The sequence below is a fragment of the Ursus americanus genome, chromosome 9 (assembly GCF_024610735.1).
Source record: "Ursus americanus isolate L20-20 chromosome 9, mUrsAme1.1.p, whole genome shotgun sequence".
Lineage (NCBI taxonomy): Eukaryota > Metazoa > Chordata > Mammalia > Carnivora > Ursidae > Ursus > Ursus americanus.
This window is the reverse complement of record NC_142135.1, coordinates 76,145,792-76,167,354: the sequence shown is the minus strand read 5'-3', so window position 1 is coordinate 76,167,354 and position 21,563 is coordinate 76,145,792. Positions and strand designations below refer to the sequence as shown.

The window sequence follows — 21,563 nt, the reverse complement described above, 5'->3', positions numbered from 1 at the left end:
AATATGCAGCATGATAATTATAGTTAATAATACTCTATTGTATATATGAAAGTTGTTAAAGGAGTAAAAGTCCTCATCACAAGAACAAGAAAAAAATTGTAACTATATGTGGTGTTGGATGTTAACTAGACTTATTATAGTAATCATTTCATAATACATACAAATATTGAATCATTACATTATACACCAGAAACTCATATAATGTTATATGTCAACTATACCTAAAAAAAAATAAATAAAAATAAAATGAAAAACTATAGTGATGGAAGATACATAGTTTTAAATTTTAACTTAGTAAATACAAAAAAGTTATTAGACTTATGATAGGTAGATCAAAGTTAGAGAAGGTGCCTTGGTTACTATAATAGGGGAAATTAATTTTTGAAAGCAATTTTTAAAAAGTGATCTCCTTAGGTCACAAAAAGCTAATGTTTTTAAATACAGAATTTGGATGTGGTTTGTAACCCAAATTCTGTGCATGCAAAAACAGTATCTGTGAGTGGAGACTTTTTACCACTCTGTGTGAGTATAAATTAAAAAAAGAAAATGCGGTATAAATTATCTTTGCCCATTCTGTGATCCATTAGTACTTTGTTTTTCTTGTGGAATTTAAACATTGAGCTTTACATTACAACTCTATGTCTACTACTTTCTTTTTCCTCCTATATATAAATAATTCTGTTATTTACATAGCTTATATTTATTTTTTTTCTCTATTTTATTACGCCATCATTTATATACAGTAAAATTAACTCATTTAGTGCACAGTTCTGTGAGTTTTGATAAACCTATAGAGTCTCCACAAGAAGTCCGTCATGTTAAACCACTTGTTCCCTCAGGCCCCTTAAAGCCAAGCCTTTTCTGGGTCTCCAGCCCCTGACAGCCACGGGGCTATTTTCTGTCTCTCTAGTTTTATCTTGGCAAAAATGTCACACAAGTGGCATCATAAAAGGAACTACAGGTGACAAGTAGTTTATAGTACCTAATATGGCGATAAACACAGAGCAGCCTTTTTATTAGCAGAAGAAAGTGATCTTTACTGAACTGTTGGCATTTTACCTCTTTTATAACCTTGCCACCTTTTAGTTTGTGTTGGGTTTATTTGTATTAATGCATAACTGAAAACAAATAAAGAAGCAACTCATGATCTCTCAAGGTGTTGGAGGTATATTCCTCTTCCGTCTATGGAGATTGGTGGGAGAAGCTCTCAGATGCAGCCATGTTAAAGAAAACTAATCACAAAGGTGCTTTCTGCTGTCTGGTTAGTGCATTGCTGGTGGGGGAAATGCTTGCAGATTTTGTTGCCTGTAGGAAAATGTTTTTTTTGTCTTTATTATGGATTTATCTATAGTGTCAGTGAAAATTCTATTTTATCTTCATGAAGGCTGTGTGTGTGTGTGTATGTGCATTTGATTTCAGAAGCGCCTATATGGTTCCGTGGATTTGAAGCAAACTTTGCCCTCATTGTAGTGGTGAAACTTCGAGACATATATTGCTACAGTATTTCTCTTAGACTGTTTTTTCTTACCTTACTCTCCCTTCTCTGAATGACAGGGTTTCAAAAATGTACTGTTTTAGAAATCTGTGAATTACCCAGAAGTGAGGAAAGAGAAGGGCCCCTAAGGTGAAATTAACCTCTGTGAGTAAAGTGTGGGTTTTTCCTAAATAAGTGTGAGGACCACAGCATAAAGGAAGCAGAGGGATATGTCCACTGTGGAAGGAAGCAGGTAGCCCCGAGAGTTGGAAGCAAGGACTCACCACTCCTTAAATGGAACTGGAGGGGATTATGCTAAGTGAAGTATGTTAAGCAGAGAAGGACAATTATCATATGTTTCATTCATATGTGGAACGTAAGCAATAGCACAGAGGACCATAGGGGAAGGGAGGGAAATCTGAAGGGGGAGAAATGAGAGAGGGAGACAAGCCATGAGAGACTATGGACCCCAGGAAACAAACTGAGGGTTTCAGAGGAGGGGAAGGTAACAGGGTGATGGGTATTAAGGAGGGCATGTGTTGTGATTAGCACTGGGTGTTATATGTAACTAATGGAATCATTGAACACTACATCAAAAACTAATGATACAGTGGCTAACGGAACATAATTAAATAACTAAGTAACCAACTAAGTAAATAAGTAAATAAATGAGGAACTGAGTGCAGTGCCCACATCTGTTTTCACTGTGAATATTGTCAGTTTTTTAATGTAACTGAAAATTCTTAAATCCTTCCTTTAGATTCATATTATGACCATAAGGAATATGTTTTCCATTAATTCTTTTAAAACAAGACAGGCAGAGTCCTTCCATATCCAAGAAATTTTTCTGCTGACTTCAACCATTAAATATAAACTTCTGAAAACTGAACTACTGAGTCACAATTCCTTGTCACTCAGCCCTCTCTGAGCCCATTTGGAAATGTTTGGATACAAGTCCTTTTTAGGCTAATTCACTGACAAACGAGTGAGCTCTTTTGTTCAGAATTCATAGTGTTTTTTTTTTAAGACAGAAATATTTTCTTTAATAATATGTTGTTATTGCTTTACCTTCATTAGTCAAAAGATCTTCCTCAGGGCCATCCATTGTTTTAATTTTGGTGTTATTCCATTTTTCTAATAACTTCCGCCTTAGTCTCTGGTCTCAAGGATACCCTCAAATGTGTTATTCTATACTGAGGTGGTATTTTCCCCACCACTCCCCGCTTGGCTGTCAGGCACAATCAGAAGGTGTACCTACATTATATATGACACCCCTTCCTGGACCTTCACTGCTAACTTGAGGCTTTTTCTCTGCTGCTCTCTATTACCAGTGTTCCAAGTTTCTGTTCTTCAGTTCATCTCTATTTTCCCTGAATGTAGTATGATGTGTGTATAAATCTGGGGGCTTCCCTACTAAAACATAACTGTCTAACAGTCTATCTCCAAATCTATGTAAAGAAAGAAAACCACAATACACATTCACTTTGTCAACAGAATTCAGAAGTTATTTTTACTGCTCAAAGGTGGATGGAATTGGATAAGAAAATAAAGCTGATAGTCACATTTACTTGGTCTCTGTCAGAGCCCATAGGGAGATCATTATCCCTTCATGGGATAATTGGTTCTTGGGCTCAGATATCCAAAGATGATTTTAATCAGAAAATTGAGCAGCTGTCTCTTTACTATGTGTTTGAAGCCTGTTCAAGCAGCTACAGTACTTTTTCTTCCACCAGTACTGCTCTTTGACAATCATTAAAGACCAAAATCTCCCCTCCCAAGAACAGATAAAGTGTAAGCTGTATACTAAGCTCAAATCTGTGAACTTAAAATAAAGACCCTTGATCCATATCATTTCTTGTGACATGAATCAATCAATTAATTTTTTAACGCTCCCCCTTGATCTTTTATCTCTGCATGAAGATAGGATTCAGTCACATCCAGTGTTTTCTTGCCCTTTCTTTCTCTTCCTTCAAATAAGTGAATGCCTATAACTTCCATTTACTTTAATGAGATCCTTTAATACTGACTTACTCCCAACCACAAATTCGTGGATATAGGAAAAAGATTCTTCCTTTTTACTATCTCATTATTAAGTCATTTTCAACAATGAATCAAGATTAAGTCCTTTAGAAGATTTTTGTGAAGTACTTTATCTAAAACATTACATCCTGTTAGTACATGCTTACTATGTTGGAGCTTTGAAAGTTTATTAAATCACTTAATGATAAAATCTTGATACTGCTTAGTAACATAATGTAATTTTACTCTGGAATATTCATGTTCTATGTATCAGATTTTTCATCTGGCTTTATATTTCCAATTGAATAAATGTAATATTTTATAGAATTTGTATTCATTTCTCAATCAATGACTCATTCTTGTCACTAAAGTGTCTTTCTTTGTACTGCATTAAATTGCCATTTATAAAATTTGGGGTTTTATAGAGCAGATATCTTTTATTCTAGTTTTGGGAAAAGTGTTTTAAAATGTGAGTTCAATAATTCATGAGTAAATGAATGTTCAGATAGCAGTCAGGAAATGTCATGAATATCTTCAGGTTGTTTAAACTTAGTCTTGACAGTTAATGAATTAAGTTTTGTCCTTGCAATGCCTCATTTTATTTTCATATTCTAGTATGAAATATTTACCAGTGATTCATCAGGGGGTGTCACTTTACATTAGAAAAAGAAGGCAATAACAATGATGCAACAATTATATATTGCTTATCTGAAAAATTTAGACAGTTAAAAATACTTAACTAGAATTCCCTGCTAAGATATTGATGATTAACCAATAGTGATGCCATGTCTTAGAAAGAAAAAAACACTGTTATAATAAATTGCCTGGATGATTTGCACAAATACCCACATTGTGCCTAACTCATGGGCAGTAATTTAAGAGATCTAATTATCTACTGACAAACCTTTTCAGGCAATTGTTTTTCTCTTTGGATGAAGAGATAGTAATTACTTTTTATAATTAATGATACTGAATAGTGTCAGACTATTCTGAAGTACATCTGATACATGTGCAATACGTACATGAGCTGAACACAAGAATAACATGTCTGCCAAAGAAGACTAAGTCATGTGTCTAATAAAATGGAAAAGTTCTAAACATATCATAATAATAAAAAATAAATGAATGAATAAATAAATAAATAATAAATTTTTAAAAATGGAAAAGTTTGAGTTATAACAGGTCCAGTTGAATGACTCTTGTATAATCATTCTGAAATTCCAATGGCATATAACTAACACTTGCAGAGAAACTTTTATGTACCAGGCACCAGTTGCTTGGCGCTGGGGATAGAAAGATAAATAAGATGCTGGCTACTTCTACCCTCCAGATGCTTCCAGTGAACTGGGAGAGAGATCCATGTAAACAGATAAATGTCCTGTAAGACAATCAGTAAAAGTATTTAGCAAATAGCAATTCTCCCACGAAGTCTTTGCATTTTGGTTTAATGGAAGTTGGAACTGAAATGCAGTAGGGACTCCCTGGAAAAAGTGGGCCACTTACCCCAGTGAGGCCAGGCAGTCTTCACCAAGGGGCTGTTGAGGCCAGAACTGAATCTTGAAGGAGTCACAGATTTCAGGAAAGAGAGATGAGGAAACTGTGAAGCCTTGATCTTCTGTGTCTGTGGTCACATTGACCTCTCTGCTGCTACCTAAACCAACCATCTAAATATTACAGTGCCTTGGGGCGCCTGGGTGGTGCAGTCGTTGATCCCAGCGTTCTGGGATCGAGTCCCACATCAGGCTCCTCCGCTAGGAGCCTGCTTCTTCCTCTCCCACTCCCCCTGCTTATGTTCCCTCTCTCGCTGGCTGTCTCTCTCTGTCAAATAAATAAAATCTTTAATAAATAAATAAATAAATAAATAAATAAATAAATAAATAAATAAATAAATATTACAGTGCCTTTCCATGTTTAAATGAATTGCTATCACTGTAGTCATAGAAGTTAAACTGGTCTTTGAAAATAAACTGCTTACTGGTCATTTTACAACATCTTCCACTGAAGTCATTAGGCAGATTAAATCAAGGGTAACAAAAGGGTGTCCTCAGTTAACACAGATATTTCAATGTAAAAATAAGAAACCAAAATTATAAGTTCAATAAATCATGTGGTACACTTTGCTTTTAGAAATGCATACAGAGACCTAAGGCTGCTTGATTTGAGTAACACATTTTCATTCACTGGGGTTTGACTTAGAAGAGTTATTTATCTTCTCTGTGTCTTTTTAAAAAATCTACACATGGATGTATGAATAATACCAATTTTATATAAAATTGCTCTGAGGATTAAATGAGATAATCCATATAAAGTTCCTGTTGCAATTCACTTAAAATTCAAATTACATTCAATACCATTTTACCTTGTACCAACCTAAAATTTGAGTCTAAATGGCTTTAAATAGTATTTCTCACATGTTTTAAACAGTGATATTACATATTATAAATCAGTAATTTTTGAAGTGTTTATTTTAGAGCCTCAGAGTCTACTGCGTTAGGGAAAAGGAAGCTAAGTGAGCAATATTAGCCCTCAGTCAACCTATGGGAATTCTGAAACATTGGGATCCTGCCGACAAGTGTTAAAAACCCATCATAAATTATTATATCTTTTACAGATGTGAGCATTCAAACATTTTTGTAATATAGAAGTTGAAAAATGTTGTATTTTCTTTAAAAAATTACCTCAAAATCTATGTATTTTGAATTTATGCAACTACATATATATTTTATTTTATTTTATTTTTATTTTAATGTTTTTTTATTATATTATGTTAGTCACCATACAGTACATCCCTGGTTTCTGATGTAAAGTTCGATGATTCATTAGTTGAGTATAACACCCAGTGCACCATGCAATACCTGCCCTCCTTACTACCCATCACGAGCCTATCCCATTCTCCCACCCCCCTCCCCTCTGAGGCCCTCAGTTTGTTTCTCAGAGTTCATAGTCTCTCATGCTTCATTCCCCCTTCTGATTACCCCCCCTTTCTTTCTTTTTTTTTTCATAATGATTTTTTATTATATTATGTTAGTCACCATACAGTACATCCCCGGTTTTCGATGTAAGGCTCGATGATTCATTAGTTGTGTATAACACCCAGTGCACCATGCAATATGTGCCCTCCTTACTACCCATCACTGTCCTATCCCATTCCCCCACCCCCCTGTAGCCCTCAGTTTGTTTCTCATAGTCCATAGTCTCTCATGTTTCATTCCCCCTTCTGATTACCCCCCCTTTCTTTATCCCTTTCTTCCCCTACTGATCATTCTAGTTCTTATGTTCCATAGATGAGATAAATCATATGATAGTTGTCTTTCTCTGCTTGACTTATTTCACTTAGCATTATCTCCTCCAGTGCCGTCCATGTTGTAGAAAATGTTGAGAACTCGTTCTTTCTGATTGCTGAGTAATATTCCATTGTATATATGGACCACAACTTCTTAATCCAGTCATCTGTTGCAGGGCATCTCGGCTCCTTCCATGATTTAGCTATTGTGGACATTGCTGCTATGAACATTGGTGTGCATATGGCCCTTCTCTTCACTACGTCTGTATCTTTGGGGTAAACACCCAGTAGTGCAATGGATGGATCATAGGGTAGCTCAATTTTTAACTTTTTAAGGGACCTCCACACTGTTTTCCAGAGTGGCTGTACCAACTTGCATTCCCACCAACAACGTAGGAGGGATCCCCTTTCTCCACATCCTCTCCAACAATTGTTGTTTCTTGCCTTGTCTATTTTTGCCATTCTAACTGGTGTAAGGTGGTATCTCAGTGTGGTTTGGATTTGAATTTCTTTGATGGCTAATGATTTTGAACATTTTTTCATGTGTCTGTTAGCCATTCGTATGTCTTCATTGGAAAAGTGTCTGTTCATATCTTCTGCCCATTTTTTGATTTGTTTATTTGTTTCTCGTGTATTGAGTTTGAGAAGTTCTTTGTAGATCTTGGATACCAGTCCTTTCTCTGTAGTGTCATTTGCAAATATCTTCTCCCATTCCGTGGGCTGCCTCTTAGTTTTTCTGACTGTTTCCTTGGCTGTGCAGAAACTTTTAATTTTGATGAAGTCCCATAAATTCATTTTATCTTTTGTTTCTCTTGCCTTTGGGGATGTATCATGAAAAAGGTTGCTTTGGCCGATGTCGTAGAGGTTGCTGCCTATGTTCTCCTCTAGAATTTTGATGGATTCCTGTCTCACATCGAGGTCTTTCATCCATTTGGAGTTTATTTTTGTGTATGGTGTGAGATAGTGGTCAAGTTTCATTCTTTTGCATGTAGCTGTCCAATTTTCCCAGCACCATTTATTGAAGAGACTGTCTTTTTCCCACTGGATGTTTTTTCCTGCTTTATCAAATATTAGTTGCCCAAAGAGCTGAGGGTCCATTTCTGGGCTCTCTATTCTGTTCCATTGGTCTATGTGTCTGTTTTTGTGCCAGTACCATGCTGTCTTTGTTACATATATATTTTAAGTATTTATTTAAATTCTTGTTAGCATATAGTGCAATGTTAGTTTCAAGTGTACAGTGTAGTGATTCAACACTTTCACACAACACCCGGTGCTTATCACAAGTGCACATCCTAATCCCCATCACCTATTTCACCCATCACTCCACCTAAACTTTTAATATTTTAAGATCTAGTTTTTACATCAATAATCTCATTAATCATGTCAACATGGCCTATAACATTCTCATTTTACAGATGGGAAAATTCAGACCCAGAGAATTTAAGTAAAGTTCTTATTATCTATAGCTAATGGATTTACCAGGGTTAAAACATATTTTCATTGATTTCAGATCCAGAGCATTACATTTTTAATTAAAATCTTTATTTTAAGATAATTATAAGTTCATATGCCATGTGAGAAATCCTACAGAGAGATTCTATGTACCCTTTTACCCAGTTTCCCCCTCCACCCCACATTGGTAACATCTTGTAAAACTAACAACTAGGATATTGACATTGATACAGTAAGATACAACATGTCCATCACCATAGGTTCCCTCAGTGCCCTTGTATAGCCACACCGATATTCCCCCTGCCACCAACCCTCCCCCCACATCTGACTCCTGGCAACCACTCATCTGCTTTCCATTTCTAGATTTTGTCATTTCATAAAATGTTATAGAATTATAAATTCATAGAATTTATAACTTTTGGGACATGCCTTTTTCTTTTCAATATGACTGTCTGGAAATGTAGTCAGATTGTTACATGTATATATAATTTGTTTCTTTTCCTCAATGAGTAATATTCCATGGTATGGATTAATGAGGTTTTTTTTTTTTAAGATTTTTTATTTATTTGACAGAGATAGAGACAGCCAGCGAGAGAGGGAACACAAGCAGGGGGAGTGGGAGAGGAAGAAGCAGGCTCACAGAGGAGGAGCCTGATGTGGGGCTTGATCCCAGAATGCCGGGATCACACCCTGAGCTGAAGGCAGACGCTTAACCACTGTGCCACCCAGCCACCCCTGGATGAATTTTTTTTTTTTTTTTTTTTTTTTTTTTTTACCATTTGTCTGTCTAAGACATCTGGGTTGTTTCCAGGTTTTGATTGTTACTACTAAAGGGTTAAACAAAATATACATTTTTATAATTCATTATCAGTGTTGAAATGTGATTTTGTGGTCTTAGTGTAATGCAGGTTGCTTCCCCTCCTTAAATCAAATATGTTGATTGGAATTGTAGATGTGTTCAGAACTATAACAATATAATAGTAATAAATTTTCCTCTTTATAGTTGAACGAAAGGCACGTAAACTAGGGGAATACTAACAAAAACCAAGCTCCTACCAATCCTACAGATGACGGGGGGGGGGCAGTTTTCTTCATTCTGATGTTTAAAAATTGTGTTAATTAATTTGTTTAGCTACAAAAAGTTTCGAAATTTTACTTTTTAAATATGTGTTACGTTTTAATAAGTATCATTTTTTATCATTGCCAACGCTTTAGTACAGGAGTTAAGAAAAGGGGAAAGAGCTCATCAGTCATTTACTGATTACATCGAGTCCACTTAGCATCAGGTTCTTAAAAAGGAGAAGAAACCAAAGCAGGACAAGAATGAAGCACCAGTCACCAGCTCTCTTAAGTTCCCATCTAGGTCTGAAGCAGGCTGTGTGCAGGGCCAGGACTGGGCATTTATTTCTTGCCTGATGAATATAACTAATGAAGATGGTTCCATCAGACGTCGGCCATACTAGTGCTGGAAAAAGCCATGGTCCTGGGGGTTTCACACCCACTTGAAGGAACAGGATGCGTACAGGGTTGTCCCACCTCATGACCTGAGCTCAGATCTTTCTGCTCCTAAACACAGAAGCAGGAACCTTTCTCTTACCAAGCCATCTCTTCAAGGTCGTTCTTTCCAATGCAGTGCTTGCTCCTTTCTAAGTTACTCCAAAAGCACTTTAATAAGGAGAAGGAAAGTAACTCTTGAATATGTATTTAACATTGTATTTTATTAAAATATATTTTAATTTACTTTATTAAATGTTTTTAAAACATAATTTAAGAAACATTTCTATTAGGGGCGCCTGGGTGGCACAGCGGTTAAGCGTCTGCCTTCGGCTCAGGGCGTGATCCCGGCATTATGGGATCGAGCCCCACATCAGGCTCTTCCGCTATGAGCCTGCTTCTTCCTCTCCCACTCCCCCTGCTTGTGTTCCCTCTCTCGCTGGCTGTCTCTATCTCTATCGAATAAATAAATAAATAAATAAAATCTTTAAAGAAACATTTCTATTAAAACTTAGTAAAACTAAAAACCAATATTATTTTAATTCAAATTTGATAACACTAGAAGCCAAAATATTTCAGTTACTCACTCTTTTTTTTTTTCCAAAGATTTTATTTATTTGACAGAGGGAGAGAGAAAGAGAGAACACAAGAAGGGGGAGCAGCAAGCAGAGGGAGAGGGATAAGCAGACTCCCCACTGAGCAAGGAGCCCAATGTGGGGCTTCATTTGAGGACCCTGGGATCCTGACCCGAGCTGAAGGCAGATGCATAACTGTCTGAGCCACCCAGGTGCCCCTCACTCTGGCTTTCTTATCTATCATTATCTATCATAGTAGAACAGCATAAAAACAAGTTCATTTCACAGCAAGAAAATCAGAGTTGGCACCTTAAGAAGTCCTGCAGCAGGTGTTACCTCCCACTGATTCCATCAGTGGCCAGTTTTGACCTGAAAACTTGCATTGAATTAGAGAATTTTAAAAATACTACTTCATATATTCATTTAAAAATCACGTGGCCACTAAATCTGCCAATGTCAAATACTAGACATATAACTGTTTCCAGCTTAGGCCTGCCTTAAAGTGCACACATCCCAGCAGGTGAACCAGTGAAGGATATAGGCCAGGCTTTAAGGGTCATGAGAAATGCAGGTCTGTGAGAGCAGGTTCATGTCTATCTCTCTCAACAATATAGCCCCAGCATCTAGCATAGTAACTGGCACACTTTACATATTCAGAAAATATTTGCTAGATTGAATGAATAAAGAGATAAATCATGGGCATAACAAGGCTTATAGCAGCCTTTACATTTTTAATACAGGATTACCTAGATTAGATCAATAACCCATACAAGTACATATATTGGTTCTTTTGAATATTTTTTCTTTAAAAATAAAAATGTACATTATATCTGTGCCATAAAACATACCTGATATAAAACGAACCTTTAGTTGTAAAGATTGAGACACTATACACACAAATGGACAATGATAGATCATATGTGATAATAGGAAATCTGACCGATAACCTCTGTAGCAACCAGTCCAAGATGATCAGCCCTTGGTCCAAAGTTGCCAGTTTTCCTATTTTTTGCCACTATGTCCAATTCAGGATCAACCATAGGAAGCCCGAAACACTCCTTAAACCAAAAGTTGCTTCTACTTAGCCCACTCCCTGTTTACCTATGTCAATGACCTCCAATCAGAGCACATCAGAAACTTTCTTTCTTTTTTTTTTTTTTAATTCTAAAACTTTCCCATTCTTCTTCTACCTTTCAGGTTCTGCTCAATGCAAGTGGCATGGCTTGCTAAATAGTGAGCTCTGCATACATAGCCTCTGTTCTCATTCGGGTGGTCTTCATTTAGTGCACAAGATCCAGTAAAAAATGAATGTAAAGATCCCGGGCCCCACTTGGTATTAGAGTGTTCGCTATGGACAAAGCACTGGACAGAAAATGGACAGGAATAAAAATAAGGAATATACATTATGGATGATTTGGGCAATTTAACAATGTAAAATTATGAAATAAATGTTATCTGTATTTTCAGGGTCCCTGAAGTACTGTTAAAATTATTGATGTATTTTCTTCCAATTTTATTAAGTGTTGGAAATTTTCAAACAAAATACGTATGACAAAACACATTAGATTTTGATCCCTTTTTAATTAACATTATATAACGAACAACTCAATTTTTAAAAAATACACCATTTAAGACTCATATCAGTCATCAATGTTTATTGGCAATTTCCATACTGTAAATGTTTGTTTTCATTTTTATCCCACTAATAATAATGTGATAGATAAAAATACGTGCTCCTAAATGTTTGCTTCTGATTTTCTCCTAACTACATTTTTGTCTTAGTTGCATTTGTTTTTCCTTTATTACCAGTCTACTACTGAAAAGCCATCAAAAATAAAAAGAGGACTAAAAAGGTTTAAATATCAATATAAAAGTTCTATTCTCAGCCCATAAAAAGGACTGTGGTGTTTCTGAACAATAGAACTCTACAAGTAAAAAAGGGAAAAGATCATTTATATTCTAGTTCCCTTGAAATGAATTTTTGCTTCATTTCCCCCAGACCCCTCATTATTTTCAATAATTATTGTACACAAGCAATGTAGCTGTAGTAATAGACAAAAGTTGATAAATATAATAGCACTCTGTTGGAACCTATTTTATGAGGGGAGAAGAGTAAGTAGTAAAAGTTACTAATATTAAGAATCTAGTAATAAATGAACATAGATTGACTTTAAATGACTAGAATAGAGACATTCTGGAGGACAAGCTGTGCTATTTAGATAATGCCCACTCATGGCTTTGCTATAAATAACCCACTTGGATTCTAAAAGAATCCAGCTGGAGATTTAAAAAGCTATTAATAATAGCTGAGCATCTATTCCTGGTAAGGTATTGTGTTAGGTAAACAAAATCTCATTCTCAAGGCACTTGGAGACTAGTACTATAGTTACTTAAAAACATACACAACAACTGAATGAGGCAGTTTGTAATAAGATGCAATAAGAGGCAAATAAACTAAAGTGTGAAGAAGAGTGATTTATTCATCAGAAGAATTCAGGTGAAAGTTTGTGAAAAGATGAAAACTTAATTCTACATCTACTTGACAAATATGTATTGAATGCCTCTCATATTTTCTAATGTAAGGCATATAGAAATGAACTAAACAGAAGTCTTGATCTTATATACCTTATATTCCAGTAGGATAAGGCAAACCAAAACCAAATAAGACAGGAAAAATAAAATTACCATGTACTGAGATGGGCAAGACCTAGAAAGACCTGACTTGTGGGGCAGGGTAACAAGAATTCAGCTCAGTCAGGGGCGCCTGGGTGTCTCAGTCGTTAAGCATCTGCCTTAGGCTCAGGGCGTTATCCTGGAGTTCTGGGATCAAGCCCCACGTCAGGCTCTTCCCATGGGAGCCTGCTTCTTCCTCTCCCACTCCCCCTGCTTGTGTTCCCTCTCTCGCTGGCTGTCTCTCTCTCTGTCAAATAAATAAATAAAATCTTTAAAAAAAAAAGAATTCAGCTCAGTCAGTTAATTTTAAAACTTGAAAGCAAAGAATAAATTTTTAAGGATATGAAAGAGGATTTCACATCAAAGAAGAATTTTAGAATAAATTTTCTGGAACTCTAGAATTGAATCCAAAACTTGCTGCAACCAAAGAACTGCTTAATTAAAAGAAAGTGGGGTGGTGGTGGTGGTAGTGGTAATTTTTGATAAGAAAGTGTAGTAGCATTTGTGTTCACTTGCCTACCCATTCTCCAGCCAGTGGTAGTGTCTGTAGCTATAGGTATGACGACCTATGTTCCTGATGTGGCTTACTGGTGTCAGGGGTTAATATGGACCTTGTTCTTAAAATTTTGTGGTTCTTACAACACATACACTTAGAATGTTGTGTTTTGACCTTTCAGCATTTCCCTGAGGGACAGGCACAGAAACTGACCTTTTTCTTTTTCTTTTTTTTTTTTCCTCCCCACTCCCTTAGACTAGAGCAGCTTTCCAAGCAGTAGCCCAGGTTGTCAAAATGTTTATAGACATATACCATTCCTGCCCACATAGGTCAAGGAACAATACAAAATGCAAAAACCAAGTATATCCAAGCATGAGAAGAAAGAGGCAGAGAAAGAAGTCTTTTGAAGGAATAAAGACTCAAAGCAATCACCACCAGGTGATTTATACCAGGGAAGTAGGGAATGCAATGTGCATGCCCAGCAGTAGATGTTCAGAAAAAAATGGAGAGGACTCTAGGCTTTCACGTGGGCCCTCCAGAAGCAGGAGGTAATGGCCAAGGCAAAGCTATTGCAGTCTGACTTAGCATTGAAAGATTACTCCAGTTCAGAGCAATGGAAACTAACCAGTGTTGGTGAGGGTGTGGAGAAATTGGAACTGTCCTACATTCTACCACTGCAGAAAGCAGGTGATGGTTCCTCAAAATGTTAACAAATGAATAAACGATTAAAAAGCAGAATCAGACCTGTAAGTACAGAGGACAAACTGGTGGTTGCCAGATGGGAAAGAGGTGTGGGGATGGGTAAAATGGATAATGGGGAGGGATACAGGTTTCCACTTATGGAATGAATAAGTCATGGAGATGAAACGTACAGCATAGAAATATCAGTGGTATTATTATAAGAGCCTTGTGTGGTGACAGATGGTCACTGCACTTGTGCATGGTGCAATGTACAGACTTGTTGAGTCATTGTGTTATACACCTGAAATTAATGTAACATTGTGCGTTAACTATACTGAAATAAAAAAAAAAAGTTAAACAGAATACCATATGACCCAGTCATTCCATTCCTAGGTATATGCCCACAAGAAAAGAAAACTAATAAATACTATTAAGAACAGCCAAAAGGTAGAAACAACCCAATGCCCACCAGTGGATGAATGGATAACAAATTGTGTTCTATACAGATAAGAGACTATTATTCAGCCATAAATAAATGAAGTACTGATATATGGTATAATGTGATAAACTCAAAAAACTAGGCTAAGTGGAAGAAATTAGACACAAAACATCACATACTTTGTGATTCCATTTATATGAAATATTCAGAATAGGCAAATCCATACAGTCAGATGCAGACTGGTCACTGAGAGAAGGGGAAGGGAGGAAGGGGGAGCAACTGCCTAAGAGGTGTTGGGTTTCTTTTCAGAGTGATAGAAATATTTTGAACTAAATAGATCTGATGTTTGCTGCACAAACACTGTAAGTTTACTATGGTTTATTCACTGAACTATTCCCTTTAAAGTGGTCAGTTTAGCATTATGTAAATTTTGTATCAATTAAAAACTGTCATGTAACTGAACTCAAAAATTGAATGAATTCCTGAAGTGGAAGAAGGAAGGAAGGAAGGAAGGAAGGAAGGAAGGAAGGAAGGAAGGAAGGAAGGAAGGAAGAAGAAAGAAAGAAAGAAAGAAAGAAAGAAAGAAAGAAAGAAAGAAAGAAAGAAAGAAAAGAGAAAAAAGAAAAAAAGCCACTGTCCAGAATTCCCCTAAAGTCCTGTGTTGTTGTTTTTTTGTTTTTGTTTTTCCTTTTCTCCAATATATATTTACTCTGGTAAAAGATTATGAGTCCCTTTGGGGAAAACTGAGAAGATTAACAGTATAAATTTTCTGCAGTGTACCAGGGTTGTTTCTCAAAGGAACCCAGCCTTTCCTTTATTCAAGGGGTTCTGGGTCTATAAATTGGCTGAAATTTGAGAATTAATTGAGGGGTCATCTGTTTTTATGATTCAGCATAGACTTTTGGTGTCTGCTAGAATGTTTCTGCTTAAACAGATCAGGTAAGAATTTAATAGGCATCATATTCATTCACTTCTTGAAATACAACGATCAACTAGCAAACACTGTAGGTTTGCTTTGACTCTGCAGTCCATCACCTGTATCCTGCCTTTGGCATCCTAGTGTCTCCTCTTGGCCCCTGAACCCAGGATCAAATTACCCTCCCTGTATTTAGGTTTTCCAATTGAGTGGCTAGAGTTCCCATTCTGAAATCTCACCTACAGAGAAGGATCATGGCGCTCTTCAAAGATGCTGGGGCACCCCTCACACACTAATTTCTCACAATTGTGACAGAAGGCCTATCTTCCGGATCTTCCTAATGTAAGTGAGCAGGTATTAAATGAAAAATCCACTCTAATATTCCAATTTCCCTAGGCCTTTGCATCCCTTTCTCTACATTAAACTGCAGGGGATTTCCAATTCTTTCACTATAGGCCACCTTTTGGTTCATGTTTCAGGCAACCAAACAAATTTTAGAGCTCTTTCTAACTCACCAAGCTAGCCCATTAAATGCAGAACCTTTGTTTAGTAAACCCCTATCAATATGTCCTTCTACCATTAACCCACACCTTTGATATCCATTTCTACATATGTTCTTGATTCCTGTCTGTGTAAATTAAACTCAAGTAGCTCTTTTTGAGTGTAGCCCACCTCCTTATGGGTCGAGAGGCAGGGTCGGGTGCATCATGAGAAGAACCAGTCTTATCTTGCAAGGGAACTGCCTCAGGAGAGTCCATTACCATTTCCTCAGGCAATACAGGGTTAATCCCCTCAGATACTTCAGGCAGAGGCAGAAAAGACATCTGATATCACTGCCTGTGGGGATGCCATTGCCACTGGTGGCAGTGAGGCCACTTCCCCTGAGAGAGAAGGCTCATTGAAATTTAAGGTCTCAACGTCTTCAGCGTCATTAGGGTCTTCCTGCAGTTTATATGATTTCTTTCTTCCTTCCTTCCTTTCTTTCTTTACTTTCTTCTTTCTTTCTTTCTTTCTTTCTTTCTTTCTTTCTTTCTTTCTTTCTTTCTTTTTCTCTCTACTTTCTTTTTTTCCCCCTGTTTATTTATTTGAGAGAGAGAGTAAAAGCCAGAGAAAGAGAGACAGAGACAGAGGGAGAGGGAGAAGCAGACTCCTCACTGAGCAGGTAGCCTGATGTGGGGCTCGATCCAAGGACCCTGAGATCGCGACCTGAGCCCAAGGCAGATGCTTAACCAACTGAGCCACCCAGGCACCCCAATCCCATTCTTTTCCAATCAATGCTCTTTCTTTAATAGTAGATACTTTGCAAGGCTAAAAATTCAGATTACATATAATTCAACCAATCACAGATGGGATTCTGCATTTGGATTTTCACCACTTTAGTCCTGCAGATAAGGGTTTCCTTCAGGGTACACATAGGCCTTCAGGTCATTTATATGGCACTTGAGCTAGAAACTTGAATCCCTGAGCTCATCCTTTTCTTTCTCCACTTTGTTCAAAACATTAGGAGAAATCAACCAACATCATTATATTTGTTACTAAATGTTCTAAAGTATCATATATAGAGTCACCTTGCTTCTGATAAGTGATATATTAGGAGTATCCTGTGCAGATATTTCCCATGTCACTATTGCCATATCATGCCATGATCATCATGCCTTTTAATCTAGTCATACTAAAGAACCAATTCGGAACACATAGATATTAGATTATGGAAGCTGAGAAGTCCCAAGACCTGCTTGCTGTCTGCCGGTGGGAGACCCAGAAAATCTAGTGGTATAGTTCAAAGCCCTGAAAGCTGGAGAGCCAAAGGTGTGGATCCCAGTCCGAATCTGAAGGCCTGAGAGCCAGGAGTGCTGAAGGCAGATCTTTATCCCAGCTCAACCTTCAGACAAGGAGACCAACTCCTCCCTTCCTCCACTTTTTTATTCTATTTAAACACTCAGGGCTACAGGAGGGACAGCACTCGGCTTTACTCAGTTCACCAACTCATATACCAGTCTCCTCTGGAAAGACTCTCAAGACACACTCAGAAAATGTCTTATCAGATATCAGGGACCATCCCATTGTCTAGTCAAGCTGATACACAAAATTAACCATCAGTTTGTCATAAAATTGTACTGTGGAAATTTGGATGTCATTCATCATACAGATGTAAATGTTAAAATGTGAGAGATATATCTTACGAACAATTGTATGGTTACAGAAAAAGATTTTATATTTTTTTCCGGAAATATTGAATTAATTTTCTAGGTTCTACAACTTCACATGAGACTAATAACGGCCACAAAAATCGCTTCAGTTAGTCTTCAAACATTGTAGAAATAAAATGTATATAAATATCCATATGTTCATTTTTTCTTTATTTTTTTAAAAATCCAGAGAATTGAAAAAAGAAAAATTCAGAGAACTGAAACTTTCCAAAGATGGAAACTAAAATATTCCAGTTTCATATAAAAACGAATTTTCTATCTTTTAATTGAAATGATTAATGCAATTAATAGTGATTACTTTTTCTAATGCATACTTAATTTACTCTTTGGGAGATGACTTATGATTATAACTCATTACCAAATAATTGCATGCTATTTAGTGATTTGCATCATGCTGTTAATTCATACTAATGAAAAGGACCAACATCTCTGAACTTAAATTCTAGCCTTCTGTGTAAATTTTTTTTGTTAATAAAACTTAATATTGATAAATGTACTATTTTGTAATTGTCTGATGTTTCTTAAAAAATCACTAGTGGGATAGGAAAATTATTTTTGTTTAAAGAAGATATTGATAATAAGGAAGGGGTTATGCTGAATTTTAATTACTTGGAATTATAGACAAATTGTCAGTAAAAGAAGTGATCAGTTGGAGCTGGAGTCTCTACGCCTGTTGTTTACCATTACAAACAAGACTTCTACATGTATGTTGTGTTCCTTTGAGGTGATTCTCCCATGAAATTTTCCATTGTGCTTTGAGTGCAATAGGAGTGCTTTCTTTCTCCTCTACTGGAGAGTCAGTCCACCCAACAGCCACCATCACCCCTAAGTTGTGACAAAAGGAGCTCCAGACAAGCAAAGGCCTCTGCTTTCATTGCTGCCTTGATGTAAGCAGTGGCAGGAAATGTGGATGACCATCAGGGCTCACCGCACTGAACCACCTTTGAGGGCAAACATCTATTTAAGTCCTAATACCACCCAATAATACATCCTATGGACCTTAGACAAGCTTATTATCATGTATTAGCTTTAGTTGCTTCATTTATAAGAACAGAACAATTGCAGACTTGGGCTGTTGAGATAAGTAAAAAATGTGTGAGACACTTAGCTCAACTCATGACAGAATGGCAGTGTTCCATAGATGCCAGAATTTTTAACTAATATAGTCATTGCTAAGTATACTATCCCTAATGGACCATGATGCACACTATGTATTTTGCATACTTTGCTTTATTGGGAAGATAAAGTCTAAATGAGGAAGAGATTCAGTTATAAATATACAAGAAGATGAAGATTTAGATTATAAAGTAGTTAAATTTACACTGGATATTGTGCAATATTATTTTCAAGGTTAAATGCATTGTTTGGCACCGAACCTGCTTTCTCAGTAAAAATTCAGGAATTACCTTATTTTCAGGAGAATCCTGGGAAGATGGTGGAATAGGAGGACCCTAAGCTCACCTCATTCCATCGATACACCAGGATAACAGCTACTTCAGTGCAACATACACCAGGATAACAGCTACTTCAGTGCAACTCACCCGGAAAACAATCTGGAGACTGGTAGAACAGACTCTCCATGGTTAATCACAGGGAGGAGTTCACACTGAAAAGAGTAGGAAGGGCAGAGACGCAGTTGGAAATTAAACTCCTGGCAAGACTAAGCACAATCAGGAAGGACAAGACAAGCACAGAAAAAGGAGAGGAATAGACCCCACAGCAGGCATCCCCAGCACCAGGGACCCCCACTGGGAAGATGAGTCCCCATAACATTTGACCTTAAAAACCAGTGGGGCTGAACTCCATGAGGTTTTTACAACCAGAGGTGCTTAACTCTGGGTACTTTAAAAATCAGTGGGCTTAGCTTTGGGAAAGCCAGAGAGTGATACGAAACTGAGTCTCCGCCCTTAAAGACCGAGTAAAACAAAATCCCTGCCCAGATAGAGCATAGAAGCAGCAGTTTAAAAATGCCTGCTGTACATGGGAAAAAGATTTGTTTACGAATCTCAGAATGTATGTTGGAGGAACAGGGATTTTTTAGGAGATAATTCCAAAGAAAAAAGACCTGGGGGGCACCATTTCTCTCTCCCAGCCTTAGCCTCAATAACCAGACACCTGCAGAAAAAAGTTCTGAGCCATATTCTCCTTTGGATCCAGCCCATCCAACCCACTCCACTCATCAGAAGTCCCTCCAAAGAAGCTCCTGACATATTTCTTTCTGCAACCAGCCCCAGCAGCAGCCAGCACCACTCTAAAATGACTCTTGCCCTGGGGAGAGGGGAAGATTAACACAACAATTTGATTGTAGCCCCAGCAGTGGTCAGGGGACAGACAACTAATCTGACAGCCAGCCCCATCCACCAACAAAAACCTCACAGGGGGCAGCACAAGGAGAAAACCCTGTTATTGGGGTCACTGTAACCCCAACAGACAGACTGGGAACAACAACAGACAGATGTCTATCTGGTCTGACTGCAGGCCTTGCCCACAAACAAAAGTCTCTCAGAAGACAATGCAGGAGTGTCTTGTAGTTTGATGTACCCACAGCCCTGGCAAACAGGTTGAGGTCTGATCCGACTACAAACCAAGAAGGCTCCAGGCTGGCCCCTTAACATCACTGCAACCAAACCCTGCCTGCAACAGGCAAAGGGGGCTATTGCAGATGACTGGACTAAAGACAAACGTGGATCAGTCACAACAGTAGGGTACACACAACCATATAGGAGATACCCCTGAGTGTCAGGTTCTGGTAAACAAGGGATATTACATTACAGGGCACCACAAGACTTCTTCATACAGCCACTGCTTTCAAGATCAGGACACATAGCTGATTTTCTTAGTACATGAAAAGATTATGGTCATAATAATACTCGCTGGACTTGAGAAAGGAGTGGAGCATCTCAGTAAACCTTAAACAAAGAGATAGAAGATTTCTATCAAAAAGAACCAATCAGAGATGAAGAACTCAATAACTGAAATTAAAAATACGCTACAGAGAATAAATAGTGGACTAGAGGAATCAGAAGAATGGATCAGTGGGGCACCTGGGTGGCTCAGTCCATGAAGTGTCTGCCTTCAGCTCAGGTCAGGATTTCAGGGTCCTGGGATCGAATCCCACACTGAGCTCCCTGTTCAGTAGGCAGCCTGCTTCTCCCTCTGCCTGCCACCCCCCTGCTTGTGTTTGCTCTCTCTCTCTCTGACAAATAAATGAATAAAATCTTTAAAACAAGAAAGATTGGTGAACTGAAAGACAGGGTAATGGAAGGCAACCAAGCTGAATAGCAAAAAGGAAAAAGAATAATAAAAAATGAGAATAGGTTAGGGAAATTCAGTGATGCCATTAAGCATAATAAGATTTGTATTATAAGGATCCCAGGAGGAGAATAAAGCGAAAAGGGGGCAGAGAATTTATTTGAAGAAATAATAGTTGAAAACTTCCCTGATCTAGGGGAGGAAAGAGATATCCAGATCCAGGATGCACAGCGAGCCCCCAACAAAATCAGCCCAAGGAAATCCACACCAAGATACATAGAAATTAAAATGGCAAAAAGTAGTGATAAAGAAAGAATTTTAAAAGCAGGGAGAGAAAAGAAAATAGCTACATACAAGGGAAATCCTATAAGGCGAGCCACAAATTTTTCAGCAGCGAATTTTTCAGCAAAAATTTTTCAGGCCAGAAGAAAGTGTCATGATATATTCAGCAAAAGGGAAAAACCTACAATCAAGAATACTCTATCTACCAAGTTTATTATTCAGAATAGAAGGAGAGATACAGAGTTTCCCAAACAAAAATTAAAGGAGTATATCACCACTGAACCAGCCTTCCAGGAAACATGAAAAGGAATTCACTG

The 21,563-nt window shown here is 37.4% G+C and overlaps 1 long non-coding RNA gene across 1 annotated transcript in view; it reads right to left on the bottom strand.

The window, feature by feature from the left end:
• The window catches only part of LOC148109500 (uncharacterized), a 54,219-nt gene extending 34,912 nt beyond the window's left edge, over window positions 1-19,307 (bottom strand). The window contains exon 1 of the long non-coding RNA XR_015725656.1: window positions 19,119-19,307. This is a non-coding gene — a long non-coding RNA (uncharacterized LOC148109500). The remainder of the gene's footprint in view (window positions 1-19,118) is intronic.
• Between the last annotated feature and the right edge of the window lie 2,256 nt (window positions 19,308-21,563).